The 15,903-nt window shown below is 38.1% G+C and overlaps 1 pseudogene; it reads left to right on the forward strand.

Annotated features, from left to right (window-relative positions):
- Window positions 1-2,878: 2,878 nt before the first annotated feature.
- LOC143532400 (E3 ubiquitin-protein ligase PUB23 pseudogene) lies at window positions 2,879-4,420 on the forward strand (annotated as a pseudogene).
- The last annotated feature ends 11,483 nt before the right edge of the window (window positions 4,421-15,903 follow it).

Below are 15,903 nucleotides of genomic sequence, written 5' to 3' on the forward strand. Positions count from 1 at the left end.
ATCCCTACTTTATTAAGGAGTTGGCGAGGGGGAGAGCATCTCGTGCGGTTGATCTTATGAAACTCTTACCTTGCCTTAGGGATCCCCAGAGCGAACTCCTTCTGCTTAGGTCTTGCATGGGGGTTGCTAAGTTGCTTTTTGGGTTACGAACATGTCACCCCATATGATGGATGATGCGGTATCCTGTTTTGATAAGGGGCTACGAGAAGCCATCGAAGACATAGTTGTATGTGGAGGCCCGTTCTTTGGTGATCTTCAGCGGCGACTTGCATCTTTACCGATGCGCTTAGGGGGTTTAGGCCTTCTTTCGGCTCATGATGTTGGGGTTTACGCTTTTGTAGCGTCGAGGGCTCAGTCTTGAAAGCTACAGAATCACATCTTAAGGAATAGCGGAGTTGTCGACCTGGACCCAGACTACGTGCAGGCCCTGGAACGCCTAAATGGCGCTCTCCCAGACTTTGACATTGGCGGTTTCTCTAATATGGACACCTCCCCACCAAAGCCTCAAAAAACTTTGGCGATTGCCCTTTTTGGAAAAATCGCTCAGAGCCTGGGAGAAGTTTTTGGATTGTCCTCCCGACAGAAGGCGGTTTTTGAATGTTTACAAGGTCCTCATGCCCAAGATTTTCTGACCGTTATCCCGATTGATGGCTTGGGCCAAAGCATGTCTGCGGTCGAGTATATGGCCATTCTTAAGTACCGTTTGATGGTCCCAATGTACCCAGAAGACGAAACATGTCCGATCTGCCGTAAGGCCTGCCTGGATAAATTCGGAGAGCATGCGGTTCATTGCAAGGAGATGCCTGGGTTCAAATACTGACATGATTGGGTGCGGGACGTTCTTTGGGACATCTTAAGGCGAGCTGGGATATCAGCTAAAAAGGAAGCCCCCGTAAACTTCCTTACAGACCCCACGGAAGGGAGATCCACTCCATGACCGGCAGATTTGCTCGTCTTTGGTTGGGCCGGGGGAAAACACGCTTGTGTTGACCTCACAGGGGTATCTCCCTTAGCTGGTTTGAGGATAATGGGTTTGTAGCTGGGCAAGCAATGAAAAGGGCTGAAATGAAGAAGGTGGAGAAACATGCTAAAGCCTGCGAAGAGAACCAACATGTTTTTGTCCCTCTGGCTTTTGATACATTTGGCTCCTTGGCACCGGAAGCTATCATTTTTCTAACCAGGGTCCAACAGGTTGTGCATAGCAATGTGTCGACTCCATAGGGGCAGGGGTATGTCTTTAGCAGGTTAGGGTTTGCAATTCAGAAAGGGGTTGCGGCGCAGCTTGTTGCCCGCCTACCTGCTATATTGATGTAATATCTATGTTTCTACATATTGGAACCCAATTTTTGACACATCTAAATAAAGAAAATTGATATGTTTATTTAAAAAAAAAAAAACACATATATATATTTAAAATAAAGTTCTCTAGAGCAGCCTTACACATGATACGCACCGCAATTTTTTTCTTAGTTTCACATTTGTCGTGGAACCTGAAAAGGTATTTAAGTAAACGACTACGTACCCCACAACTTTTAGAATACAAATCTATATTTTAATTGAAAAACTAAAGTTTGAATCATGTTTGATGCAACTCGTTTACATATTTAACATAAGCAATGTTTTGCAGCCTTGATTTATATTTGTAAATTGAAAGTCCATTACTCGATCTGACGTTAGTCAGTAGTTAAAATTTAGATCAAAGAGCATTTGACCTAAATGTATCCGGTGGTGTAATAGGTGGTTCCGCTCATTGTAGCTTCATGGCTCAAATCATACATGTAACATGTTAGATATATTTAGAAGTATATTTTAGTTAACTTTTAATATATTTAAAGTCTATTTCTCATTGGCTTTTAATAAATAAAATACTTGATTTAACATGAAAATTAACCAAAAAGTTATTAATTAGTGGTACCACATATGATCATATCGTTACTAAATTTATGGTGGTTACCTGAAATGTTAATCTCCATTTGAGAGAATCTTATAAATAATCGTCATTGTATTTAACTTTTAATATATAAAAAGAAAGACATTTTATTGAGCGAACAACGAATGATATTATTAAAATCGGAAACAAAACGGTACAACAAACAAAACAGTAGAGACCGATGCTCTGAACGCTTCACAACTTTTTTCAATTAGGGAATAGAGCAAATGTACCAATCACGTGGTTCCGTAGCGTCCTCCCTCCAATTCCCTGTTCACTCCCCTTCAATTTCTTCGTTGACAAGAATATGCGAATTGGGGGCAGACCTTTCTACCACACGAAGTTCAAACCTCGCCGAAGAGGAATTGAAAACCGGGTAAAAAGCCCCTTGCAAGTGTAGGTGAAAGCGGTGGGTTGTACGTTAGAGGTTTGATTTCTGGCCCATGTGTTCGCTTTGAAATATGAGCTTTAAGGGGGATTCAAACTTGAGTAATAGAAACGGCACGCGTGAGAGAAACACCGCAGCCTTTGCCATAGACGCCTTTTGGGGAAAAAGAAAAGGGGGGGGGGGGGGGGTTGTTGGGTGTTGTTTAAGTAATCTTTAAATTTTCCTTACCATGCAAATTGGAAAAAATCTTAATTTTGTTTGAACGACAATAACTTTTTTTTTTAATAACTATCTAGTACTTTAAACGTGTGTTAAATTACATTAAAAAAATATATATGTATAATCCATAAGTGTGCTTATCCATTCACGCATTTTGTACACACATTGCCCACAGACTTCACTTCAAAAACCTTTGAAAAGTCAAACATCTTCCTTCCTTTTGACCACATCTAACCTTTTTTTTAATATTCTTAACATAGAAAACATGACCGCCAAACTTTGTATAAATTCAGAATCATCAAACTTCCTAATCATCATTTACAACTTCACCAAAAGTTCAAATACTATCCTCATTCAAGATTCAAAACACAACCCAAATTTAGATTCTGTATTAAATTCCTATATATAATGAGTGCTTCTGATCAAAAGGATATAGAGATTCCTTCCTTTTTTGTATGCCCAATTTCTCTTGATATGATGAAAGACCCTGTAACACTTTCTACTGGGATCACATATGATCGCGAATCCATCGAGAAATGGCTGTCCAACAAAAAGAACAACACTTGCCCCATAACCAAACAATCCCTTACCGATATAGAGCTCATCCCGAACCACACCCTTCGTAGATTAATCCAATCTTGGTGCACAATTAACGCCCCGTTCGGCTTTGAAAGATTTCCCACTCCACGACTTCCAATATCCAAATCACAAATATTAAAGCTTCTACATGATTCAAAGTCTCCACAATTGCAGATGAAGTGTTTAAAAAGACTTAAAACAATCGTGTTGGAGAGTGATATGAATAAACGCTCAGTCGAAGCAGTTGGAGCAGCTGAATACCTAGCTAATTGTATTATTAAAAACCCTAGTAGTGATGTGGCGTCATCATCTTCAGCAGAAGATGAAGCTGTGAGCATTCTTTACCACCTTCGTTTATCCCAAACTGGTCTCAAGGCGTTGTTTGGAAAGAACGGTGAGTTTGTTGAAGCGTTGACTAGCGTAATGCAACGCTCCGCCAATGACGAATCACGCACTAACGCGGTCTTATTGCTCTGGTCGATGATGGAGGTGGCGGAGCCCTTTCAAACGATGTCACTAAAGCCTCACTTCTTCATCGAGCTTACGCACATCCTGGTCGACAAAATTTCCCCAAAAGCGACGAAAGCAGCATTGAAAATATTAATAGGAGTTTGCCAAGTTGGGAGGAATAGGGTAAAGACGGTGGTATCCGGAGCAGTTTCGGTATTGGTGGACATCCTTTTAGACAATAATGACAAGAGGATAATAGAGACGGTGTTAATGCTGTTACACCAGCTTTGTTTGTGTGCACACGGCCGTGCAGAACTGCTTAAACATGGTGCGGGTTTAGCTGTTGTCTCCAAGAAAATCTTTCGCGTTTCACCAGTGGCAAGCGAGATGGCGGTAAAGATACTTCATTCGGTGGCAAAGTTTTCCGGGAATGCGAGTGTCTTACAAGAGATGTTGCAGGTGGGGGTGATGGGGAAGCTATGCTTTCTGTTACAGGTAGATTATTGTGGGAGTAAGACTAGTGAGATAGCCATGGAGATTTTAAAGTTGCATTCTAGAGTTTGGAAAAATTCTTCTTGTATACCATACAATTTGGTCTCTTTTTATCCATCCTAGCTGTACTTAACAATCAAGTAGTTCAAGTGTACAACGTTTTTTGTTTTAAGTTTTAAATTTATACCGTCTTTTCTAATTTAAACATGGTTAAAGATCCTATTTTGCATCATGGAGAAAGAAAGAAGATTAGTTTTGTATTCTTCGTGTGCAGTTAGATCCCCTAGTAATTGATATATGTTCTCGAAATTTAGAATGCATTTTTGTTTTTAAAACGGTTGTGTTTCTATGGTTTGTCCCTCAAATTGGATGTAAAAAGGATTCCCAATTTATCTTCTGTCAAATATATATAAGGTTAGCTATATATACTGCCGTTCATAAAAGAATATAACGTGGTAATTAATTAGCTATGCCAATTATGTGAAATTATATCAAAATGAATATAACTCAACAATTCAAATGTATAACTGAGCATCCAAAAAACAATGCATAGTGTTGGAATATTTGGATCAAAGAACACGAATTTTGTGAGAACTTCTCATAACTCTTTGCATATTATTAAGAACTAAAACCACACATTACAGTTAACCCTAGACCATTTATTTATACTAATCAATACTTGAAAAACAAGTAACTCAAATCTAATCCTAATAATGCTCAAACTCAAATATACTAATTAAAATAACCCAAACTTTTCACTTAACCCATCAACTTTATTTTAAGTTTGTTTCAGGATTAACTTCTAATATTCCCTCTTAATCGTGAAATCGACTTCTTAATCTTCACTGCAATACCGGATCTCCACGAGCTTTGCCTCTTCCTCTTCTGGTTGTCGGCTAGTGCATTCATATGCAAAAGACCAAACTCTCCACATCGATAACATTGAACCCATGACTTGTCTCGTCCTTCTTTTGATTCCCTTTGGTCATTACTTGAACTTGAACCTGGTCGATTATCACGAACCCTTCCTCTTCCCCAACTTCGACCTCTACAATCACGGTTAACCCATCTACGACCTTCACGGCCTTGTTGATGATGATCACTATCGTTTCTTGGTTTTCATTGTTCACCATCAAGTGTGAACAATAACTTATTTTGTGTATCTTCAATTTCATCTTGGGATTTTACCCGATATTCTCTTTCAACCGGCCAACAACTTCTTCAAACGACATATTCTCTATCTCCGGGTATTGCTCAGTTGAAGCAACAATTGGCAAATGTTTCTTTGACATGAAATTCAAAATTTTTTTCACCAGAATCTCGTCCTCAAGTGAAGATCCAAGGCTTGAGTACTTTGATTGTAACCCGCTTAACTTACCCGCAAACTCATCAATAGTTTCGGTCTCTCTCATCTTGAACACCTCCATCTCGCTTCGAAGTGTTTGCTGGCGAGCATTTTGAACCCTCTCGCCTCCCAAATATCCTTATGCTTTGATACTTGAAGTACAACTTTCCGGTATCGATTAATAAATTAACGCCTTCTCCATAAACTTTTCTCTTTCCTCTATTGTGCCTCCATTCACTGGATCTATGGCCTCTTGCAAACCATGAGCAACCAAAATTTTCGCCATCATAATCGACCAAGCGGTATAGTTAGTCAATGTCAATTTCGGGCATTGCAACGCCACGCAGCTCGTTTGTTTGATTGGTACAATCGCTTTGCCATCATCGCCTTCTGCCATGTTTTCCTTGATTCCATCGGTTCCGCTTCACAAGGTTCCTCCTTGATGCACTCTTCACACAGAATAATTGGATCAAGAACACGAATTTTGTTAGAACTCCTCACGACTCTATCACCATTATTAAGAACTAAAAACCACACATTATAATTAACCCTCGACCCTCAGTTTATACTAATCAAAATTTTATAAACAAGTAACCCAAATCTAAACCTATTAAAACTCAAACTCAAATATAACTAATTAAAATAACCCAAACTTTTCACTTAACCCCTTCAAATTTATTTTAAGTTTGTTTCAGGATTAACTTCTAATATAGAGAACGTAAATATAACGAAATCACGCTATGGGGACGTGTATCTTAGTTGGCGAGATGCTAGGAAGATTCTAACTAAGAGCATCTAAGTCGAGAAAGCCATACAAACCACCACATCATCATTACTTCATATTCCATATTTTTCTTAAAACCCTTACTTTTTTTACAACAATAAAGCATTCACAAACCATATTAAAAAAACATTAAAACTACACATACAATGAGAGAGAGAGAGAGAGAGAGAGAGAGAGAGAGAGAGAGAGCACCATGTTGTCCACCACAAGTTTGTAGATGAGGATTTCACACACTAAACTCGAGTACTCCACAACAATGAAATTTGTAACCTCTAGTTTGTTATTTTATATATTTAGACATTGGGATTTGAAGCTTGTTGTGGATTCTTTAACTAATAATCTAAAGCATCAAGAATGATTAACAAAGTAGTGATTTGATTTTTATATATAAAATACATAAAATAGTAGTGTTTACATCGATTTGAAATAAGAAAATTATAACTCGTGCCCCATGTTATTCACATAATCCCCCTTTTAACCCTCTCGTATAACTATATGGGTTAAATTATACTACAAAGGATGACAAAAATAAAATGGATGAGCATGATTTGTGGCCTAATAAAAAACCCCTTAAAAATAATAAAATAGTAAAAAATCATAACTCGAAATATAAATTAAAAAAATGAGTAAAAAATACAAAAATGTTTCCAACGTGTTCATTGTTCAAGAAAAAAGAGAAAACCAAAAATAACAACACAGCGTTAAGGAAAATAGATCATTGTGTCTTTTTATTTATCATTGTGTTTGTGTTTATTTTCGTCATTAATTATGAATTTTTACCTTGACATTATGTTTTTTTTATTCTTGACATTATATCTTTTTTCTTGATATTGTGTTATATCACTAAAAGAAATTCTAGTTTTAGCGACGACTCCTTTAGCGGCGACATGAAGCTTTAGCGACGACATTGTCAGGTGTCGTCGCTAATTCCTCTTGTCGTCGCTAAAGGAGTCGTCACAAAAAGTCCCAATTCTTGTGAATCTACAATATTAATTTGTGACCCTTGATAAAAAAGAGATCTAACGGATGAAACTCGTTGCCATAAGTTAAAATCCTTATATTTGACCTTATCTTCCATCTCCATCTTCTAAACCCTACACCCATCTTCAACCTTGAAATCTTCCATCTCCATCTTCACTTTCTTCCTCTAAATCCAAATTTAAAACCATCAATCTGCAACAATCGACCGGTTGTTCCTTCACTGTCGCATCTTCAACATCCTCCGGCACGACCATCCACCTCCACTCCATATTCAACCTCCTTCTGCTACAACAATGGCACCATCTTCAAACACCACCTCATGTGACAACACCTACAACTTCAGCTCCGACACCACCGGCAACCACCATGGCAAATCCTGCAACTTCAGATATGGCCACCATTGTCAACAACCATGGCAACGCCTGCAACTGTATCTCCGGCCACCACAACTAGTTCATGTCTTTTGTAATTTGATGTATAAATTATGTAGTGCTTGTTTAGCTAGAGTTCTGGTGACTTGTACATCCCGTGTTTCTTGAAAATTTGTATATTTTTACCCATTTTTATAAGAAATTAAACGTGTTGTTGTTTCATTTCCAATTAAAGTTCTCGTTTAAGTTAATCGTGTAGTGTTTGTTTAAAAAGTTTACTAATCCATCACCAAAAGGTTTTCCGGTGAAATCTCCGCGTAGCCATTAGCGGCGACGGGTTTGGTAGTAGCGGCGGCGATTTTGGTATCAACGGCGAAGAACTAGCGGCGACATGTGCCGCTAAAAGTAATAGCGGCAACTTTTGGGCTTTGTCGCCGCTAAAACTGAAATTTCTTATAGTGTATTACTTAAAATTGTGTTATATTTTGTTTGACATTGTGTTATATTTTGCAATCTATTGCCTTTTTTTTATCATTGTGTTTTTTTTTGTTTGTTTTCATTATTATGTCTATTTTATCGACATTGTATCTTTTTTTTTTGTTTTTTTATAAAGTAGAAGGCGGGGACACATTTTAGTTTTTTTTCGCGCTTTTATTTTTATTTTGAGTTATGATTTTTTTATTACTTTTATTGAATTTCTTTAAGGTGTTTTAGTCCTCAAATCATTCTCACGTTTTTTCCTTTTTGTCTCCATTTGTATTTTAACATTTATAACTGCTTATACTTTATAACAACCCTTTAAAAAGTTTAAGGAACCTACATTTAGCACCTATAGACTAAGTGAATTAATCAAGCGCCTCAATCCCTATACTACCAATTTAACATATATTGATACTATGCAATACATATTTAACAATCAGCACTGTATTGCATAGTCAAATCCGAAACTCACTCAACGCCTTCACTAAGCTCAAACATTTTGAAACTTTTGAACCTTGTAACACCTTTGTATCGCCTTCACTATCTAGCTTGAATATGTTTTGAATTAATGATATCCAAGAGAGATGTGGCCTTACATTAGTATACTTTGAACATTCCTGATTTTAGACATATACAAGTACACTTTGAATCACTTAAGGACACAACACTACCATTAATCTTAACTTCAGCTTTGAAACAAAACCTTTTAGCCATATAGGTTCCTTTACTTCTTGGGTCAAGGCTTACACTAAGCCTATTTCTTATGCTGTAAATCAAGCTAGTATATTTCTTCATGTTCCCATTTTAGCACATTTTAGTTGGTTAAATGCATTCTCCGATATGCTAAAGGCAACCATATATATTCTATTGTCTATGTAGGTCCTATCAATAGGATCAAACAACTAGTTCTTAATTCAATCGCAACTACAAGCTAGCGGAAATCACCTGTAACCAACCGAGATCTTGTTTATGGTTTGGTTATTACCCAAAGTGGAAAGAAAGAAGATAAGGTAAAGAGAACAATGTTGAAAGTTGGTAAGATTTGAAAAAAGGTTATGGAATGCATGTTCATGCTTCACTATTTATAGTGAAACCATGTCATGCTTTCTATACATTATAACGGCCCAATGGGCTAAACTTTACAAGGCCTCGGGCCCAAACATTATAATATACATGTGAAAACTAACAGAATACATCGTGATATAACTGAACAAATACAAACAAAACAAATGGGCTATACAATATCTCTCTAATCTTTTAGTATGTGTTGTAGCTTCCATCTTTAATTCGTCTCGTACTCGAAGGGCGAATCATAGTCAAATAGTTGGTTGTCAACATCGTGGCGAACAAAATTGTTGAACTTTCCAACTATTTCATTTGTGTTTTTCTTCCCATGATCTTCAAGAGTACGTATATACGAGACTTGTATAGCTTCAACAAGTCTTCCTTGCTGAGACCCATCAACTCGTGCTCGTCAAATACACGAAGAGGATGCAAGGACTGGCAACGTATGCCTGCTTCACCAGTATTATTATCAAACTCCCAACAGAGAAAATCATGAAGCATGTTGAGCGGAAAGGTTCTCCATGATAAAGAAGCCTCCTTTCTTTAGGAATATTGTATCTCCATACCTTTCTTCTCTTTCTAGTAGTTGGATCAATTTCGGTTGGATGCACGTAAGTTCTTCCTTTGTTGAGCTTGAAGTTTGAATAGTCAACTTTCGACTGTTTGTGAATATGTCGCTTGAACCAACCTTCCAGCTTCTTCTCAACTATTCCATCACCTGCTGCCCTTATAAAGTAATTTATATCAACTTCACGCAATGAATGCATCTCAGTGTGATGCAGGTAGGCGATGTCGCCATTTTGACGCCGTATTGCCCAAGACTCACTATCAACATGCCATTTGGTGTATATGATGAGTGAGTCATTATGGTAAGGATAGTTCCCGCCTTGCATGCTGGTAACCCTAGAATAAACGTGTCACTTTCTCTTTCTTGCCTTTGGCACATCAGCAACAACATTTGTTGGAAGAGCAACAACTGCAGTAGTCTTGGGATTTGGATCTCTGACTTCCGGTTCTGGGGTTGGGGATCAGTTGATGTAGTCATAACAGTCAGAGTCCTCCTTTTTCTCCACTTATTACGGGGTAGGACCTGCAAGAGCATCAACCTCAAAAATAGAACAAAACCCTTCATCCAAACCTACATCCATGTCCCTTATCTTCTTTATGCAATCATCATATGGAGCAGATTGTTTGCCTCCTCCACTGCCACCACCAAACCAGCACCTCAATTACCACCATCATTATTTTCACTTGAGTCGTCATCATTATCATCATCCGACTCATCATAGCTATATCTTGTTTCTTCTTCATCTTCATCCTCATCGTCATTAGTATCTTCTTCATCATTACCAGCACCAGTTTCAGCACCAACAATCGTGCCAAGCACAATCGAATCACCATTAGCTCCACTACCACCAGCACCAACACTGCTAACACCAGAACCAACACTAACACCAACACCACTACCACCAATCACAAGACCCCTCCTAGCGAAATATATTTTCTTTCTCTTATCACCTTAATTCTCGTCATTGGAATTTACCCAACTTACAAAGACGGCCTTTATTCGATCTTTCAGATCATCAATGTCTTCAACTATCATCATCATAATCTCATATGCAAAGACGTACTTAGCAACAAGGTCTTCATTGATCTTGATTTAAGCCTCATTTAAACGACTCTTTTCTTCAGTCTTAGCCTTAAACATTTCGATCTCTGACATGTCTGAATCGTCGATCCTTTTCATGGAAAACAGTCCTTGACTCCAACCTTTGAATCTCACATCTCAACCTGTCGATCTTTGAAAGCAACTGCCTCCTCAGACTTGCTTCAATATTGGAAGAGGACAACAAATCATTCTCAAGAAAAGCTATTCTTGATTCCAGTCTTATAATCTCATCATGACGTTCAACGATGGACAATGATAGAGTGGTTTACAAGTTTTGTTGACTGTCCACACACGATTGGAGAGATGCGATCAATGCCTCCTGTCTAGCTATCTTCTCCTTATCCTCAGCCATTTCCTTCTCCATCTCCGACATTTTATCCTTTTGTTTCTTCACAAAATCCAACATGAAGTTCTCCGTTCAACTCGTTTTGCATTGGATTCCTCCAGTGCAACAATCCAATCTAAGATAGGGTATGTGAACATCGGAGCCTTATTGTATTTACCATTGGACAGAGGCTTGGGGATTAGGATTTTGGTTGAGGGTGGGATTAAAGAATGGGTAGGTTGGGTTATAGTTTGGAAGGGCATGGTTATGTTTGGGTTTGGTAAGGAATATGCTGGGCTAAGGGTAGGGTTTGGGTTTGGTCAGTGGTGGGAATTAGAATGATGATGGGTAAGGACATTGGTGAGAAAATTAATGTGGATGTCCAAACGGATGTGGTCCTAAAGGGTGAGGTAAAAAAGGTTAGGTGACTTAGGTAGGGAATTTCTAGCTGGTGATGATTGTGGAAAGGTTTTGGGTAGCTCAGGGAGGTCGTGGGTATGTCTTGGTCAGGTAGGGATGAGCCTTGAATGGGTGTGCTTTGTTGTGAATGTGTCAGGTCCCCGATTTCAGCTGGATCTTACTTAATCTTGTCATAACTCACACAAATATATGTGTCGGCAAGGGAGTTAATGACGGGTTGCTATATTTAGAAAGATGACCGTTTGTTAAAGGCGGAATCAATACGGTTGCTTAATCAATATTCAAATGTAACCAACAAGTACAAGATTCACTCAAAAGATTTCCATTTATATATTGTCAATCATACAAAGTGGATAATCGATTTAGGGTTTCTTGAAGGAAGGTTTTTCCATACTAAGACCGCCGTCACACACACAATATTCTTTCTTAATTAATGTGTCTGTCTGCCTTAGGCGGCATGCCCTAAAACATTCTATTTATAGGCCTGCTACCTTAGCTGTCATTCCTTCTAGAAACCCCAAACGTAAATACATATTCAAATTACATAGTCACAAAATATTCTAAGTGTAAAACAAGTCTTCCGGGTAGGCTTTGTATCAATCTTCATTTCCCGAGTAAGCTATGTACTCTGCCATCCTTCACAACTTGGTAACATAGAAGTGTGCCCGGGATCAGTTTCCGGGTAGACTTTACTTGAAGAGTATTTTACCAAGTAAAATACTCACCGGGTAGACTTCAGTCTTCTTGACTTTGCCAGACTTTGCCAGACAAACCTTTACGAGCAACCTTGTTCTTCAATGGTCCATTCAACTTTTTGCTAAAAAATAACTTATTAGCAAAGTGTACTTGGCAGTACAGTTCCTTGCTTGAGTTGAACCTTGCCCGATATTACTTAAAGATATTCCATTAAATCATCAAGCTTTCTTGGACCTCAATTATTAATGAATACCTTGCTCGGTCTTCCAATCACTTAGCTTCATGGACTTGGTTAGCCAAAAAGCTTAATCGGGAGTGAACTTTACTTGGCTCTGAAGAACAGACTTGCTTGATAAAGTGAACCTTTCCCGGATTTACATAAACTAGTGAACCTTGCCCGACAATGCACTAATTTGCAAACCCTGCTCGGATATCCACTAAAGAAGAATTCTTGAAGATAACCTTGCCCGATAGATAAAATATCGTACCCGGCTAAGTAAAAGCTTGCTCGGAGGTCTAAGGTGTGCCTGGATCCATACTTAGCGAATTCTGAGGAGGTTTAGAAGATTCCAATCTTCCATATACTTCATTTTGGTCAAATCTTTGACTCAACAATCTCCTCCTAGATTGGAACACCTCAGCTGACCCAAAACATATCTATGGTTACTTACACTTAGTCAAAATACACATCAAATCAAAAGTCAAACTACATATTCAAATATCATAAACAAATTACATAATCAAAAGCTGTCCGAAGACATTACATCACAAATCCTATTCTATTGATCTTGTCTCTTCCTTGCATTATGAACGGCTTGTCTTCGATTGACTATTTCTGATGCAGTTTTCATTTTTAAAAATATTAAGGATTCGGTAGTGAGTATGACTTTCTGGTATAACCAAATCCCTTATATCCATTAGATCCTCAACATGCAAATAGGTCAAGTCTTCATCTTTCTTGATAATCCCTAGTACTTTTCCATCAGAGTTTCTCAGTAAGTAATGGTCATTATTTTCTTTGTACTCCACTTCAGTTATAATGCCATTTCTTTGTACTGTGTAGTTGGGGCGTATCATTCTTCTTACTAAACGTGTGCATGTGTTCATATTTGACAATGGATTCATTCATTTGATATTCATCATATAGTCTCTTTCAGCAATGTCCATTCTTTTCAATTTTTCTGTCCTTTTTGACCTGTGAAGTTGAATCATTCTCCAACTTCTCTTTTCCTTTAAGAACTTGAATCATTTGTCAGCTTCGTCTCTCAAAAACTTTGACAGATCATTCATCTGCCTTCCAGCCATCTTGTTTCTATTTCTGTAGTCATACAAATTAAGATTGGCCATCCTTTCCAGTTGTTCTTCAGTATATTCACGAAAGTCACTTCTTACAACAATTTCTCTCAATTTCCTACTTTCCGTAATCACCTTCAAGGACTCAGTAACAGAATCAAAGTAGATTTCTCTTGGAAGATCCACATCAGATTATGGTCTTATTGTTCTTTGTTGTGCAGAACTATTTGATTCACCTCTTCCCCCTTGTGGATATCTTCTTGAAATTGGAGGCCTAAAAGGAATAGACTTCATTGGTTTTCTAGGGGCCTTAAATTGAAAACTTTAATGTAGATTGCCTCTACCATTTCTGGTGGAAGGTTGGCAAGTTCAACAATGTCTTGTCCCGCTAGTTCTTTAAGATCAAGCAACATTTTTGCCATACCAGGTCTGTCTGACAATCCAGCAGGTACAAATTTTCCATCCACTAAGCTTCTAGTGTTTTTTCCTTCTCTTAGAGCTTTCTCCCACTCTGCCTTTTGAATATAGAAAAGGTTTTTTTAAATCCTCCTTTTCCAAGACATTAAAATCTGCTTCACTCATTCCCCTTTGTTTGATCATTATGTTCCTCAGAATTTTGATCATCTCTTCATTCTCCCAAGGAACAATGGGTTCATCTTCAGGTTCAGGCTTTACTTCTTGTGGGGTAGGAGTTTCACTTAATTTGACTTGTTCCTTTAATTTCTCCCTCATAGTTTGAATTCTTCTCTTATTTGCTTGAGGTTCATCAGTTGGTTCAGACTGTTTAGCGGAGCTTTCAGTTTGGACCCTCTTAAGTTTTTCTTTTCTTTTCAGTTTATTGTACTGGTCCACCACTGATTCTCTAGATAGATTCTCAACAATTTCAGGCTTCAAACCTTTCTCAAGTAGGTATCCACACATGCCTCCATACTTTCTCTTCAAAGTTTCCATCTTCTCAAGTTTCTCATTTTCTTTTACACACTTTTCAATCACTTTTTCTCTTTCACTGTTATATAGATCTTGGAGTTGGTGGAAGTTGAAATGAGACAGATCTTTCTCTGAATAATTATGCCATCTGAGATATTCTCTGAACTTCTGACTATCCCTGTTCTTTTCTTCCATCTTTTTCTTGAGGCCATCTCTCTCCTTATCAAGTCTCTTTTGCAACTGATCATCATCAAGATCAGCCAATGTTTCAAAACTTATGCCATACCTCCTCAACTTTACAACCAATGGATGATCCTTTTTAGCTTCTCTCATACTCAACTCAATGTTGGCTCTCTGCTCATCAGTCATTTCAACTTGTGGAGATTCAACATTGACAGCTTCACCTCCTTTCCCTTGATCATCATTGTTTTCATCAGAATCATCAGTTTCATCATCCTCTTCGGTTGATACATTAACTGCATCTATCTTTGGTTTATCAGAGGGTGGATGATCTAGATTTTGTTCAGTTCTAACAGGTACATCAGGAACACCTTGAACCCTTTCACCTGGTTGCAAGGTTTGTAATGGGACTGCCCTAATAGGACTAGCATCATCATCATCTGGAGTTTCAACAAAGTATTTATTCTTGTCATCCCACTTTTCTCTCTTAGAAGATCTTTCATGCTCAGTCTGCTCCGATGCCCTCTTTCTTCTCATGTAGGTCTTGGCAAACCTATTGACTTTCTCAGCAAATTCATCATGTAGTTTTGAAAGTCTTTCTCTTTTCTGTTTAAGTGTTTCATGAGGTTGAGTTATATTCACCCTATCAGACCAGCTGTCAGTTAGGTTCTTCTTCAAATCTTCTTTCACTTGCTCAGCCCATTTCTTGGCAGCCATAGAAGCAATGGACTCGCCAATTTCTTCTTCAATCATTATATCAGTATTCAAATTGGCAGGTTCAGCAGTTTCTGAGGACTTTCTTTCTTGTTGATTCTGGGATTGAAACATGCTGACCACCATAGCTAAGGAATTGTCAGCTTCCTCAGCTCTGTTCATCATAATCAGTGTTTCAATTGCTTCTTGATCAGCCACATCATCAATGATTTCTTTTGCAATATTGGCTTGTTTGATCAAGATTTCCTGCTCTGCCAGTTTTTCTGGAGTCAAGGATTGGGCCAATTTCTCCCTTTCCATTGTCTCTCTAATAATATTTTCTTGTTATCTTAAGGCAGCAGCAGCAATAGCATCATCTCTAAACAATACATCCTTTTCTGGATATGCCTTAACAGGATCTTCTTCTGTAACCTTTTCTTTGCCTTTATCCATCCTTTTAGGCCTTTCTTCCTCATCTTCATCAGATTGTCTATAGTCATCTATCTTCTTCTCAAGTGCTTCTAATTCAGGGTTATACTCTACCCTCATGGAGCTTTCAGGTTGCTCAATTTCAGTAGTAATTGGCTCCTCAGTAGCAGTAATCCCTTGAATAATT

Source organism: Bidens hawaiensis, unplaced genomic scaffold (genome assembly GCF_021521415.1).
Source record: "Bidens hawaiensis isolate Kalapana, Puna unplaced genomic scaffold, B.hawaiensis_p1.1 tig00000702_1, whole genome shotgun sequence".
In the NCBI taxonomy this organism is placed as follows: domain Eukaryota; kingdom Viridiplantae; phylum Streptophyta; class Magnoliopsida; order Asterales; family Asteraceae; genus Bidens; species Bidens hawaiensis.